General features: G+C 32.0%; 1 protein-coding gene across 3 annotated transcripts in view; it reads left to right on the top strand.

Moving 5' to 3' along the window:
- The first annotated feature begins 1,022 nt into the window (after positions 1–1,022).
- LOC143052265 (orexin receptor type 2-like) overlaps positions 1,023–15,270 on the top strand; it is a 98,073-nt gene continuing 83,825 nt past the window's right edge. For 2 of the 3 annotated variants that reach the window (XM_076225256.1, XM_076225265.1), the window contains exon 1: positions 2,792–3,148. The gene's annotated coding sequence lies outside the window, so the exon portion shown is untranslated. Of the gene's footprint in view, positions 1,140–2,791; positions 3,149–15,270 lie in introns of those variants that run through there. The other variant, XM_076225276.1, reaches the window with a different exon arrangement.

The raw sequence follows: 15,270 nt of genomic DNA, 5'->3' as shown, positions 1-15,270 counted from the left end.
TTTATTGCAATACATACATGAATTGCCACAAACATTTCTGTACTAGGAATGAAAGCAAGAACTTAAGGATGACTTTAACTCCGAGTATTTACTAACATGAACCGTAAATTACATTAAAATGTCTGAACAGAGTTTGCCTCCCCCTCCCCCCACAGAGAACATAAAATCAATCCCGGTTTTTGGTGGGGTTCTTGATGCTCCGTCTTTTAGTCTTCTGTTTAATACAATGGGATTATCAGTTTGATTCGACATATTAATATGATTTTTTTTCCTCTCATCAAAATTTGTTCATATTTTTTCTGGTTTAAATCGTTTTACATTGATCATTTCGAGACCTTTGAAAATGTTGAAGAGTTTTCGCATAACTTTTTTTGTTAATTTGTATTAATGAAGTTAATATCAATTCGGAAAACATTTCCGTTGTTTAAAACAAGACCAGAACTGCTGATGTGACAACATTACATTTGCATTTGAGTATTTTTCTTATATTTTGATTATTCTGTAATATAGTCATCAGTGTACTTTAAATCAGAGGCTCAATAAAAGAATAGTTTCATACTTTTACACCAATGGCAAGTGTCGTGTATTAATTTAAAATTGTATTTCACAGCTAGCAGCTTAGGCAAGCAACATACGTACAATGTCGTACCATATTATACCAATGTTATTTACCATTCATTATCTTTTTAAACGTCGATTGAGAAATAGATTAAAGTAAATTTGTGATATATATTATATACGTAAATAAGCCGACAGCAACCTAAAAATTTGTCCATCTTAGTTATAACACGAGTTAAAAGGACACTGGCGTTATTTCTGCGTTTAAAATCAAATGTGACACTTGTCCATCGATTCAATATTTTATACGATAATTAATAGGACTTTGATTGTAGCATTTTATAACTTTAAATATTCAATTCAATTCAGTTAATATAGAATTAATGGTGACATCTTGTTTCATCGACCGTCTATAATGAAAATGTAACAAAAACAACAAAATTAACCTTATTTTTATCTTATTTTTTAGCAAGTAATCAATCCATGACAGATACAATTATACATTGGGGTATCGTGATTTCGGTCACAGCTGGTGGCAGGGATCAATGCTTGTTATTTGACTGGCCACGGAGAAACAGTAGGTAATAAAACTTTCTTCATTCATAAGTTTTGAATATTTTACTTGCATCCGAATAGTTATCTGTATACATTTTCAAATTTTCAGATACATTATATAATAATATTATATAAACATATTGGTCACTGGACACGTAAGCATGGGCTAAAATTCCGCTGAAAGTTAATTGTATTTTTTAACTTCGTTGTTACGCTTGAAATCATTTTTCTCATTCTCGCATTGCTCATTAATATTAATAAACTCATTTTAAATATGACCGTTTTCATTCATAGAACCGGTCGTCTGTTCACTACGTTAAACGTTCAGATAATCCGATAATTCATGCCATTAGGATCTGCTATTTCAAGCATTCTGTGTACCCCTTAACAACAAAATGTGATTGCCAATCACGTCTTGGTATGGTCCGATCTATCAAAACATTTTAGGTGAATATAAAAAAGCACGTGACATAATTGCCACTGAGTCTACTATCCACAAGTGTCCAAGGGACACGGTACGACCTTCAAAATGAGCAAAACCCAACCATCTGATTAAAATTGAATTCTCGAAATATTTTTAATTGTATTTAGGAAATAAAGGGTTGTCTGAATTTCAACGACGTTGGGTAAAGCCTTCCGGTAGTTTCGATTTATAACACAAGTGATCTGGACAGCCCAGAATCTGTATTTAATAATTAAATAAATATGCACATGAAAAAAAAATGTGTATCTACATATAAAACGAGGTTGGATTTCCCATGTAAATTTTGTCTACTCGTGTATGTTCTCAATAATGACGACTTCAGTATGTATACTAAAGAAATTTATCCTGCTGAACTTACTTTTAATAAAGCTAATACTAACAATGACCACTGCCCTTTCCTCGATCTTGATGTCTATAGCATTAACGGAAAGCTTAATACTAGAATTTATGATAAAAGAGATGATTTTCATTTCCTATCGTTAATTATCCATTTTTAGATGGTAAAGTTCCCTTGTCACCATCTTACGGTGTTTATATATCTCAACTTGTACGATTCGCTCGTGTATGTAACAATGTTTTAGATTTTAACGAGAGAAATTTATGTAATTACTGAAAAATAATTACACCAGGGTTTTCGATATTATAAACTAGTCAAAACATTTACTAAATTTTATCATCGGTATAAGGACATCATTCGTAACTATAGCTCAACATGCAAACTTCTTATACGTTCAGGTATTTCACATCCAATATTTTATTAAAATATTCTTTATAAAGCACAAAAATGTCAGTATTCACCTCAGAAGCTAACAAAACCTTTAAATAGACTTATTAAGAAGGGATAAAGTTACGATACTGTTGTCAGGTCATTAAAGATTGCATATTTTGGCGTTAATATTGATTCACTTATAGGATCTTTGCATCGGAACTAAACACATTTATTTAAAAACTAGTTGTTGGCATGACACGGGTTATGTTCTTTTTATATATGTTATGAAGATATGATACTAAACCCCTCACGGGAAGGATTGTGCCTGATATTCATATGATGAAGATCTAATCTTTCAATCAGTTTAATTGAAGTCTGGAGCTGGCATGTCAGTTAACTGCTAGTAGTCTGATGTTATTTATGTATTATTGTTATTTTGTTTATTTTCTTTGGTTACATCTTCTGACATCAGACTCGGACTTCTCTTAAACTGAATTTTAATGTGCGTATTGTAATGCGTTTACTTTTCTGCATTGGCTAGAGGTATAGGGGGAGGGTTGAGATCTCATAAACATGTTTAACCCTGCCGCATTTTTGCGCCTGTCCCAAGTCAGGAGCCTCTGGCCTTTGTTAGTCTTGTATTATTTTTAATTTTAGTTTCTTGTGTACAATTTGGAGTTTAGTATGACGTTCATTATCACTGAACTAGTATATATATTTGTTTAGGGGCCAGCTGAAGGACGCCTCCGGGTGCGGGACATTCTCGCTGCATTGAAGACCTGTTGGTGACCTTCTGCTGTTGTCCTCTCTATGGTCGGGTTGTTGTCTCTTTGACACATTTGGTTGGTTTTATGTTGATTAAGATATTTACACAAGCACGGCCGTCACTCTGCTAACCGAGAGATTGGTCGGTTAATCTATATTGAGTATGCGGCTATATTGGCGGTTGATCTGTTAAAATGTTGGCTAAAGTCTGTTAATCGGGTGTTATCGAGAAAATCATAGCAAGTTCAGTATGTTTCATTGTATAACTTTTTAGATATCTTTTTATCATAAAAAATATTCATGTCTGACAAAACAATTCAATGTACTGAATCCAGTGGTGTAATTTTTTTTTTAATTCTAGCTTCGATAAACGATCTATAAAATGAAAAGCGGGTTACTCATCAATATATTTATACACATTTTACACACACAAAATGTACACAAAATGACAAGTTGGTTGAATTTACTTGCATGCGACATTTTGAACATCGAAAAAAGCATTATGTTCGTTAACCATATTAATATCATAGTGTGAAAAATCTACACGAAAATTTGTATTTTGGTGACATTAATCAATTTTTATTAAAACCCTGGTCTGTTAATGGGTCAGATACCTAAAACCTGGTCTGTAAATTGGTCTTTTAAGAGTTAACAAATGGGTAGGCTCAAGAAGAGTGGCTAAAATATAATGATGAACAATGAATCATAAATTTAGACAATGGACATTGAAAATTGATAAAAATGATTTTAAAAAGTGTAATATTAAAGTAATATTAATTTCATCCAAGAATGGTCACATATGTATATCATGTGGATTCTGTTTCGTTGTGAAGGACACCAATTTGTCATCTACATTCAATTGGTAACCAGTATATAAATCACAAAACAATATTGAATAAACTAAATAAAATATAGAGAAAAGTGACATAACAATTTAAGAGCCAGTCTGTGATAAAACCATGCAAAATGGTCCAAATCCAAAATATTCCAATCAGACTGATATTTTGTATTTTAGATACCTTATATATAATAACTATTTGTGCAAAATATTTTGAAAAAATATTCAGCCATTATTTGTGTATGCCGAACATTCGATAATTGTCTATTTCTGTACTGACAAATAGCCATTTCAAGCCTATTTTAGGGTATTTTGACCTGATTTTTTTTTGTTTTATAGAAAAAATACAACTAAATGATAACAAATATCTTAACTAACAACTTAAAATGAAAGGAAATTATGATAATTCAAAAAGTTGTGAGATTTCTCAATACCCCTACTAACAGGTTGAAATTGCATGGTTTTGAAAAAGTGCCGATTCAGCAAAATTTGTATATTTTCAAAGGCTTGAATCTTGTAAGATCATGTTTTATTTTCAATAAAATGTAATATTTCATGAAGCTTACATATTTATCTACAAAATGCAAGAAAATGGTGCTCGGCAAATGATACCTTCTTACGAGAAAATAATAATTAAAGATAGGCGTGATGGCCATTTTGCCGATTTTTTATTTTTTTTATCTGTTTCATTAGAAACTTTTTAAAAGTATGTAATAGTCAAAATATAAGAAAAATAATGACTGAACTAATGTTTACTGGTTATATTAATTGAATAAAACCAAGTTTAACTTAGTTTAAATTATAAAATATACTAAATGAGTAAACCCGGGAAAACCGCTTTTTTGCATTTTTTGCCCCTAAACAGCATTTTTACCATATGTTTGAAATCTTAACTTATTCAAAAGTAAATTACTTTAGTAACTTAAAATGGGCTGTTTTATTTACAATACTATGCACACTCATCAAGTAATATCATCATGAGTTCTTCATAATTTTAGCATTTTATAATAGTCTAGTTTTTAGACGCTTTTTTGTCTAAATTCAAAGTGGCCACAATTGAGTTCAGTCTTAAATTTTAAAACATGTTGTATTTGATAATGATTCATAAAATTGTTTAACATATAAGAGATAGAGACTCAACATGAATGCAACCCCTTGCAGTTTAGACAAAAATACTATCATAAAAGTACTAAAAATTCTAAGCACGTCTCCTTCAGATGAAATCGGGGTATTTTCTTTTCTAAAATAGTATGAAAATGTAGACAAAATTGTACAAACTGCGCAGCCTTGTACATCCATGTTATCTATTTCCAGAAAAGAGGAAGATTTAATAGTTTTGTGAATTTCATAGAATTGTGCCTCTTACCTAGAAAAGTGCTATAGTTTGTATATTGTGATAAAGCTTTATGTCAAATATAAAGAGACTACTCCTAGTAGTTCCTGATAAAACTGGAACTGAAATTTTGTGACGCTGACATGAACCAGTTAGTTATCCCTATGTCAATTCTGGGAGAACCGTGGACATAACAGTAATGTTAAGTTTCCTCCTAGAATGTAATCTCTAGCAATTTGAGGCTTGGGAATAAGACATGTAAAATACAGATGGCCTATTACTACCAGCTGAGACAAACACAAATATTTCAAATTGCAATAAAATTTATTTCATAACCACATGTAATAACCAGATACTCCGCAGGGTGCAGCTTTATACGACCGCAGAGGTCGAACCCTGAACAGTTTGGGCAAGTATGGACACAACATTTAAGCTTGATATAGCTCTGAATTTGGATTGTGATTAAATAGTTGACACAACAGAATGAGTGTGGTCTAAGAACTTAAACTTAAAAACTTTAAAAAATTTAATTTGACATTTACCTAGTATATTATGGTCCAATATCTAAAATCTAAACACATGGTTAGATTCAGCATATCATAGAACCCCAAGAATTCAATTTTTGATGCAATCAAATAATGTTCAATTTTAGACGCCATTAGACTTCAATGTGGACCAATTTGATAACCGGGCCCAAATATTAAAAATTTAAATACATGGTTAGATTCAGCATATTTGAAGAACCCCATTTATTCAATTTTGTTGAAATCAAACAAAGTTTAATTTTGGACCCCGATTTGGACCAACTTAAAAACTGGGCCCATAATAAAAAATCTTAGTACATTTTTAGATTCAGCATATCAAAGAACCCCAAGAATTAAATTTTTGTTAAAATCAAATTAAGTTTAATTTTGGACACCAATTTGAAAACAGGAACAAAAATTAAGAATCTAAATTCACTGTTAGATTTGGCATATCAAAGAACCCCAACAATTCATTTTTTGATGAAATCAAACAGTTTAATTGTGGACCCTTTTTGGCCCCTAATTCCTAAACTGTTAGGACCAAAACTCCCAAAATCAATCCCAACCTTTCTTTTATGGTCATAAACCTTGTGTTTAAATTTCATAGATTTCTATTTACTTATACTAAAGTTATAGTGCGAAAACCAAATATCTTTGGATGACGACGACGATGACAACGGCAACGACATACCAATATACGACCAAAATTTTTCATTTTTTGCGGTTGTATAAAAACAAATATACACAGATAAATGGTTAAACTGTTGAGCAGACATACAATTATCCGGCCACGTCCACTTGTATTTTTGTCCATCTGATGAGTTAAGCCTTTTTTAACTGATTTTTATATAATTCGTTCTTATGTTTTACTGTTATACCACTGTCCTAGGTTAGGGGGAGGGTTGGGATTCCCCGCTAACATGTTTAAACCCGCTAATAATACATTATTTATGTATGTGCCTGTCCCAAGTCAGGAACCTGTAATTCAGTAGTAGTCGTTTGTTTATGTGTAACATATTTGTTTTTCATTCATTTTTAATATACATAAGGCCTTTAGTTTTCTCATTTGAATTGTTTTACATTGTCTTATCGGGGCCTTTTATAGCTGACTATGCGGTATGGGCTTTGCTCATTTTTTAAGGTCGTACGGTGACCTTTAGTTGTTAATGTCTGTGTCATTTTGGTCTCTTGTGGACAGTTGTCTCATTGGCAATCATACCATATCTTCTTTTTTATATTGTCATTAAAATGGTAAGACTTTACTGTTTATATACATGTAATATTATGGTGGTCTATCGTAAAGAAAAACGTGCAAAATGGTCTAAATACAAGTTTTTAGTCATGAATGAACATGATGAAGGTATTAGCAAAAAAAAGTAAAAGTTTGATAGATCTGAAAAAAATTAACATAATAAAGTCATCAATATCTATTTTAACTAAATATTAAACAATTTTGCAGCATCAGAATTTTTTTGGGAAAAAAACAAGCATTCTGTGAGTAATACATGGCAATACATAGTCCCCAACCCGTTACAAATTCATTGTAATGGAACAAAATTTTAACTTGATCTATAATTTGTCATGGTGTAAACTACATAAAAATGTCGAGACAAAATCTTCAAGCAAAACAAATAAAACTTGTTGAATTCTGACTATCTAAGTGAATTTCCTATGTCCAAAGACCACAACTCTGCACACAAATATCAGACTGGAACAAAACTGAATCACTAAATACCAAAGAAAAGGAAAAACATTCAAAATGTCATTTTGTCTTAAAAAAAATGAGTTATTTCCGTTTGAAAAGAAATTTTCTAATGAATAAGTATTTCATCAAAAATTTAATTCTAGAGAAAGGGCTTCAACTGAACAAAGAGAAAAGATTAAAGCGTGAATAATGAATTTGACCTGTAACTTGTCATGATAAATCAATAAACCAAATATCAAATCAAAATTTACAAGCACAAAGTCTTGATTTGCCAAAATGACAGATAGACAGACTGACAGACAGACAAACCTAAGTCCACTTAGACGTTAGCCGTTAGGGGACTTAAAATCAAAATCTCAAAGTATCAACAAACAGGAAAGAGATGTTCTTTGGAGAGGGAACATTCAAGATAATTTTGGAAAAGCTTTCGATTTTTGAAGAAGTAGGGTCACCTCAAATGTCTTTCTTTTATCTTGATTTAATCTGAGATATAAATCAAAAACTTTTATATGGCACATTATATATGCACATATAAACTTTTTTCGTAGATGAAAAAAAAATGGCCACATTTTTTACATACGCTCTAATAGACACAGATTTCGAATCTGGACACTCAATGAGTGATTGCCCCGATAATTGGTTGCATTCCAATCAAAAGTTTCAAAGAGGAAGATTTTTTGAAGTACAAGTATGTTCACAATTCTGTTTCATATAACAAGCTTTTTAAAAGACTGTCATCAATTGAAAGTATGTGAAAATCAGGTGCTCCGCAGGGCGCAGCTTTATACAACCGCAGTGGTTGAACAGTTGGGGCAAATTAAAGTTGGTCACAATGTTCAAGCTTGATGCTGTCTGAATTTGGATTGTGATTGCTTTTTTGACAAAATAAAAGTTTTTGTTACAAAATAAATGTGGTCAAAGATCAACAAATCTATTGCACAATACTGTGCAATTGAAGATTTCTTCTTGAAAATTTTCAAAATTTGAAATTTGAAATATTTTGAAAAAAAAGAAATCCCTTCAAAAATTGTTTACAAATCCCCCCCCCATTTATTGAAACCCCCTTTAAGGAATAACCCTTAAACACAATCCCATCCTTTCCTTTTAAGTATAGAACCTTGTAGTACAATTACAGAGAGATCCATATACTTAAACCCAAGTTATTGTTTGGAAACTAGAAACATGCTTCTTTTTGGCCCTTTTTTGGCCCCTTATTCCTACATATTTTGGACAATTAATCCAAAACTAAATCTCAGCCTCCCCTTTGTTATATGGAGCGTTGTGGTACAATTTGAGAGAGATCCATACAATTACACACAAGTTATTGTCTTGAAACTAGAAAAATGCTTGTTTTTTGGCCCCTTTTTGGCCCCTCTTTGGCCCTTAATTCCTAACTTTGAACCCATGACCCATTTAAATGAATCCAAACCTTCTACGTGTGGTTTTAAACATTGTGATACAATATCAGAGCAATTGAAATACTTATACACAAGTTATTATCCTTAAACTATAAAATGCTTGTTTTGGGCCCCTTTTTGGCCCTTAATTCCTAAACGGTTGGGACCATCATCCCCAAAATCGATCCAAACCTTCCTTTTGTGATATTGAACCTTCTGAAAAAAAAATCATAAAGATCTATACACTTAAACTAAAGTTATTGTCCGGAATATAAGTCTACTCTGATCAGTTCTAGTTAAAATATTAAAGGGCAAAAACTATTTTATAGATATTTGGGAGCATTTTTTTTCCAATTTCCCAATATTTGCCAGGCTAAATTTTTTTACTTGTCTTAGAACTGATATGCACCTTTGAAAAAATCCTAAAAGTTGAAAAAAATAAATATGATCTTGAGAGAAAACACCTACTGAGTACATGTACTACATGCAAGTTATTTAATACATCTGTTGCACGAACCTCTCTGGCAACCTGCCAAAAGGTAAAAAAAATGTCAAAATGCATTTTTTCTTTTTTTTTTATAATGTTCTTTGCAAAATATAACAAGATAATGCTATATTTAAGAGATATATCAATTATCCAGACCTTTAAAAAGTACCTAAATATGGTGATTTTTTGGGCATTTTTTTTTAATAATTCACAAATATGCAAATAAGGCTGTTAAATGAAAAATAGTGTGAATTTACAAAAAAATTTTTTTTATCTTAACTCCTAAATACCCAAAGATTTTGGAAATATATATAATGTTGCCCAGTTATAACTACCAATTTGGACGAAATTTGAGATTTTGCATGGTTTTATGGCAGACTGGCTCTTAAAGAATACAGAAATAAACAACACCCCAATTCGGACTCTCATGGTGCACATAGAATATTAGAATATAGAATATTAGATAAGGAAAGTAGAGAGTGATGAACTGTCAAGAGAAAAATAATAATTGTTTAAGAATATACAGACATGAAACACCCCTTTTCACTATTTAGACCCTGGTTGGGTCGGAATAGAATGGATTAAAACTTAAAATAACCAAATGTAGCTGAATTCGCCCCTATCCATTTACTTCTTTAGAATGATTTGTAAACAACATATGATCAAGTAATAGAACAAAAGAACCAATTGGATGATGCTGACGAATTTAACGTCCCATGGCAAATATCAAATATCAATATCATGTACATATGAGAACGACAACACGTTATATGTACCCAGTGTTGTATTAGACAGACACTTTCAATCGGATTTTAGAACGTGCTACTTTGAAAACACACAAATAAAATGCAAAGAGAGTCAAAATAAAAATACTCTTACTAGAAGGATACTATTGCACTGTATTGTCATTTTTAAAAATGATATAAAGGTAGCAAAACTATTGTCGTGGCTAAATAACTCTTAACTGACACAATTTTAATTGTCCAACCCATTAACAGACTTTATTCCTCTAATATTTACTAAAACGTGGTATTACTCACGTTATATTACAATAATAAATTATTTACTAATGTCAATTTATTTTTTAGAACCAAAGTACTATTTTGTGTTCTTTAAATGATATTTAAAATTATTTGTTTCGCCTTTTATTAAAAAAAACTTGTATGAGTATAAGCATAGATACCACATACTTGCGCGACGCCTTTCAGTTTTACTGAAAACTGCGCATACTATGAAATGTTTTTACAGGTGAAAAATGTTCTATGATAGATATCATTTTGTCAGACGCTTTTCTTTTTTTGATTTGGTTCTTATAATATGCCAAAAATCTGTATATTTAATGTACAATATGTAACCTATGGGAATGCAACAATAGTATAAATCTCAATAACCAAAAATTATACCATAGCTATTTATGGTATAATTTATATCATAGCTATCTATGGTATAATTTTCACAATTATACCATGGTTTTGTTGTGTATGATTTTCGAAGAGAAAAACAAAGATGGCAAGACCTGAACGAGGCCGCCTGATTATTTTAATTGACATATGAACAACAGAGTCAATGTGGGGGTGTCACAGAACAGAAGTTCCTTCATAATATAATTTCCAATTGGAACAAATATTCTGGAATATTATTTCCACAGGAATAACTATTACAGTAGATGTTCCTAACGGAATAAATAGTATAGAATATTTGGTCCAACAGGAACAGGTATTAAGACATTGTTTATAACAAAGTTTCCACTGGAATTTCTGTTAGGCGGAACAAATATATGTTGACAGGGCCACTAAGCTAAACTGCCCGCTTTGCACCAGCCGATAAAAATGAATGCCAAGGGTGGGAATCGAACCAACGTACACCAACTCCATGGTCCCTATATTTTTAAATGAACAAAAAATTGTAAAGAACAAATTTAAAAAAGGTATAAATGTGTTAAAATTTAATTATCAAATTATACATGAAAATATAAGTTGATTTTCGGTGATTCAGATGTCTACTTAGATTGTAGTCCCAAAGCCTCCACTGTACAGCTACATTAATATATTGGGTAAAAGGTTTTAAAATTGCGAAGGCAGGTTTTTTGGGGTAGAAGGGAGCGGAAGGCACGCCCTTTTCAAGGAGCTTCATGTATGGTTGATCCTTTTTTTTTTGCTAGACCCCTCCCCCTTTAAAAATCCTGGATTCTCATCCGATTAACTGTTAACGAGTTTGCTTAAGTAATAACAATTGTGTTTGAGAAATAAAAATAGATAGGTTCCTTCAAATGAAGCTGAACATAAGTTTCTTTAAATGAAGCTGAACATTTTGTTTAAATTATCTAGAATATAAATCACATGCGATTTTAATCGTGGACATTTTGAAATCCTTGTAATTAATGCGTGACTTGGGCTTCTGGTACAAATTAAAACGTGGAATTATTCATCCAAACTCCCTAAAAGATTCTTGAGATGCAAATTTCCACAGAATTATACAATTAATTAACAATAAAAATTCAAACATTTCGAACATTTAACATTTTGATAAAATAAAAAAAAAATACATTAACCCTTTGCAGTTCAACTTTTAATCTGGGGTTCCGGAAAAAATTTAAAATATCTCTTGCAGTCATATGCAGAACATCCAATTTCTTTTGTCTGTAACGTTACCCGTCACCAATGTAGTTGTGCATCCATCGCTGTCGAAAAATCTTGTCTAGAAGCCCGTGCTTATTTCAGAAAGAAGGCGAGACTTAATGTGTAAGGTCCAAAAAGGGTAATTTGACTGATTCTTATATAAGTATTTTTAGAGTAAACTAACAAAAATATATGAAATACACATTTTTAAACAGCAATATATGCGATAGGTTAAAACAGTTTTGTGCTGTTTCGTAAATTATACCATAGCTTTTGTTGAAACCCCTCGGCAACCTTCGTCTCGTGAGGTTATTGTCGGGGGTTTCAACAAAAGCTATGGTATAATTTACGGAACACCACAAAACTGTCCAAAAGATATGAAATATCTATATACTATAAACTATAAAAAGGTTAATCACTTAAAACCTCTGTGTTACAAGGCAGCGCGCTAACCGACTGAGCTAAAGAAGTACTTCCGTAGCTCAACCGCTTACGGCTGACTAAGTATCTACTAAGTTTTTCTAAGGGAAGCAATCCCGTCACACTTCCCCCACCTCAAGAGTCATTATACTCTATAATGATGATATTTTCATCTTTTTTTTTATATTTATATTTTAACCTGGTTAAGTAATTCTTCTAACCGTGGGTTATTATTGTTGGGCGCCAATGTAACCGGAGAGCATTAATTTCATTACAAAATTGCTTGTCTCCACCGGGACTCGAACCCGGGACCTCTGTGTTACAAGGCAGCGCGTATACCGACTGAGCTAAAGAAGTACTTCTTAGCTCAACCGCTTACGGCTGACTAAGTATCTACTAAGTTTTTCTAAGGGAAGCAATCCCGTCATAATACTTAGACCACGCATTCAATAGAAATAAAAAGCTGTAATCAGGTACTGCCAAATGCGGTAAGAACATTACAGTAACTGATAGCGTTGGTAATACACATAATTTCAATACATATTCGAGGTGAAAATTACAACTGAATTTTACCAGGTTCAGTTATCTACCTTTTTGCAGTGTATAAAATGAAACTAAAAATGGTTGATACTTGAGTTACACGAGATTTTTTGTTTTCCATTTATATTTACACTGATAGTTTGGTCTTTTCCAATTAAAATGCTCTCCCATATAACTACTTCAAAAGGCTTTGAAAAATAACATCCGAAAAGTGGGGTCCTCGCTGCACTTCAGTTTCGTACTTTATTTGGCAACTAAAACCTTTTATATTTAAGCATCACTGATCTGTCTTTTGTAGAATAAACATGCGCACAAAGTCGGGTATCTAGGATTGGGTTTTATTCTACTTCTTTAGATTTACAATTGTACGCTCATTACGAGTTTCACTTTGCCGTATTTGGCACAACGTTTCGAAATTAATGGTTTTTAATGCTCTCTAAATTCGAATTTGAGTTTGATTTCTCGCTAATTTGATTCGAGCGTCACTTAAGAATCTTATGTAGAAGAAACCCTTCGTCCGACTATTATATGCTTTGTGTCTATAATTAGCTTTGGAATCAAACCAAGCAAATCTAGTCCATCTCTTTACCATTGCGATCCGTTCTTAACATACTAATTTTAACATTTAACATTTTTAAAACATTTTGATAAAATAAAAAAAAAAAAATACATTAACCCTTTGCAGTTCAACTTTTAATCTGGCGTTCCGGAAAAAATTTAAAATATCTCTTGCAGTCATATGCAGAACATCCAGTTTCTTTTGTCTGTAACGTTACCCGTCACCAATGTAGTTGTGCATCCATCGCTGTCGAAAAATCTTGTTTAGAAGCCCGTGCTTATTTCAGAAAGAAGGCGGGCTTAATGTGTAAGGTCCAAAAAGGGTAATTTGACTGATTCTTATATAAGTATTTTTAAAGTAAACTAACAAAAATATATGAAATACACATTTTTAAACAGCAATATATGTTAAAACAGATATTTCATATCTTTTGGACAGTTTTGTGCTGTTTCGTAAATTATACCATAGCTTTTGTTGAAACCCCTCGGCAACCTTCGTCTCGTGAGGTTATTGTCGGGGGTTTCAACAAAAGCTATTGTATAATTTACGGAACACCACAAAACTGTCCAAAAGATATGAAATATCTATAACTTAACAGTAAATTGTGCGTTTTACTCTTAACAGACATATACTCGACCCGATTAACAGACCAACCGTCCATATTATTAGTTACATAGTGTGTTAGTGCTTTCCCTGTATATATCATATTAGGTCACTAGCACACTATCTAACGAATTTGTCTTACCGACTATCTTTATTTGTTGAATTTGGACTAAAGTTGTCTAATTTGCTATCATAACACTTCTTGCTATTTCTGTATTAAAGTGTTCGAATGTAAACGATAAATAGAATGAAATTCAAAACAGTGTGGCTGTGGCCATTGATTGACACATTAAATTCATCCATTGACTGGGACAATTTAGGTGAACGTTTGTATGTAACGACAACTGCTCACTATGTACTTTTTAAAGACACTTAAACTATGGGGTCACCAAAGGTTCTCAACACCTTAATAAAGTAATTCGAAAAATCAATCAGAAATAACACGATGTTTTGATTTATATCAATTATATAAATCAAAACATAAAGGTTATTCCTGATTAACTTTTCGAATTATTTTATAATTAAAGGCGTTAAGAAACCTTTGGTGACCCCACAGTTTAAATGTCTATCGTAGGTACGTCGTGAACAGTGGTCGTTACAGACAAACGTTCACGTAAATTGTCCCAGTCAATGGATGAATTTAATGTGTCAATCAATGGCCACAGCCACACTGTTTTGAATTTCATTCTATTTATTATCAACATTCTTGATATCTCCAATATTAAACAGAACTTTAATAGTTTTAAATAATCAAACAGCGCCCCAGTCGTAAAGTCACACTAACCGTGTATTGAAATAAGCCCTGCCTCCCAACTAACCTAATATTGAATATACACGGTCTCCACGAGTTCACTTTTAACCAATCATATTCCTAGAAATGTATAGTAGGTAAGATAAAGCTGCATACTCGATATAGATTAGCTGACCAATATCTCGGTTAGTTTTTGACATTTATACTTATCATGTTTTTATGTTTCGTTCACACATTGTTGTCAATATAATTTGGAATTGTATGCTATTGACTTAAAAGAAAGAAGTTTGGCCAGCTATAAAACCAGGTTTAATCCACCATTTTCTACATATGAAAAAGTCTGTACCAAGTCAGGAATATCACAGTTGTTATCCATATGGAATTTCCTTTTTGAATTTTCCTCGAAGTTCAGTATGTTTGTGAC

The sequence above is a fragment of the Mytilus galloprovincialis genome, chromosome 1 (assembly GCF_965363235.1).
Source record: "Mytilus galloprovincialis chromosome 1, xbMytGall1.hap1.1, whole genome shotgun sequence".
NCBI classification, from domain to species: Eukaryota; Metazoa; Mollusca; class Bivalvia; order Mytilida; family Mytilidae; genus Mytilus; species Mytilus galloprovincialis.
Note: the sequence above shows the minus strand (reverse complement) of the source record. Positions and strands in the feature narration are given on the sequence as shown.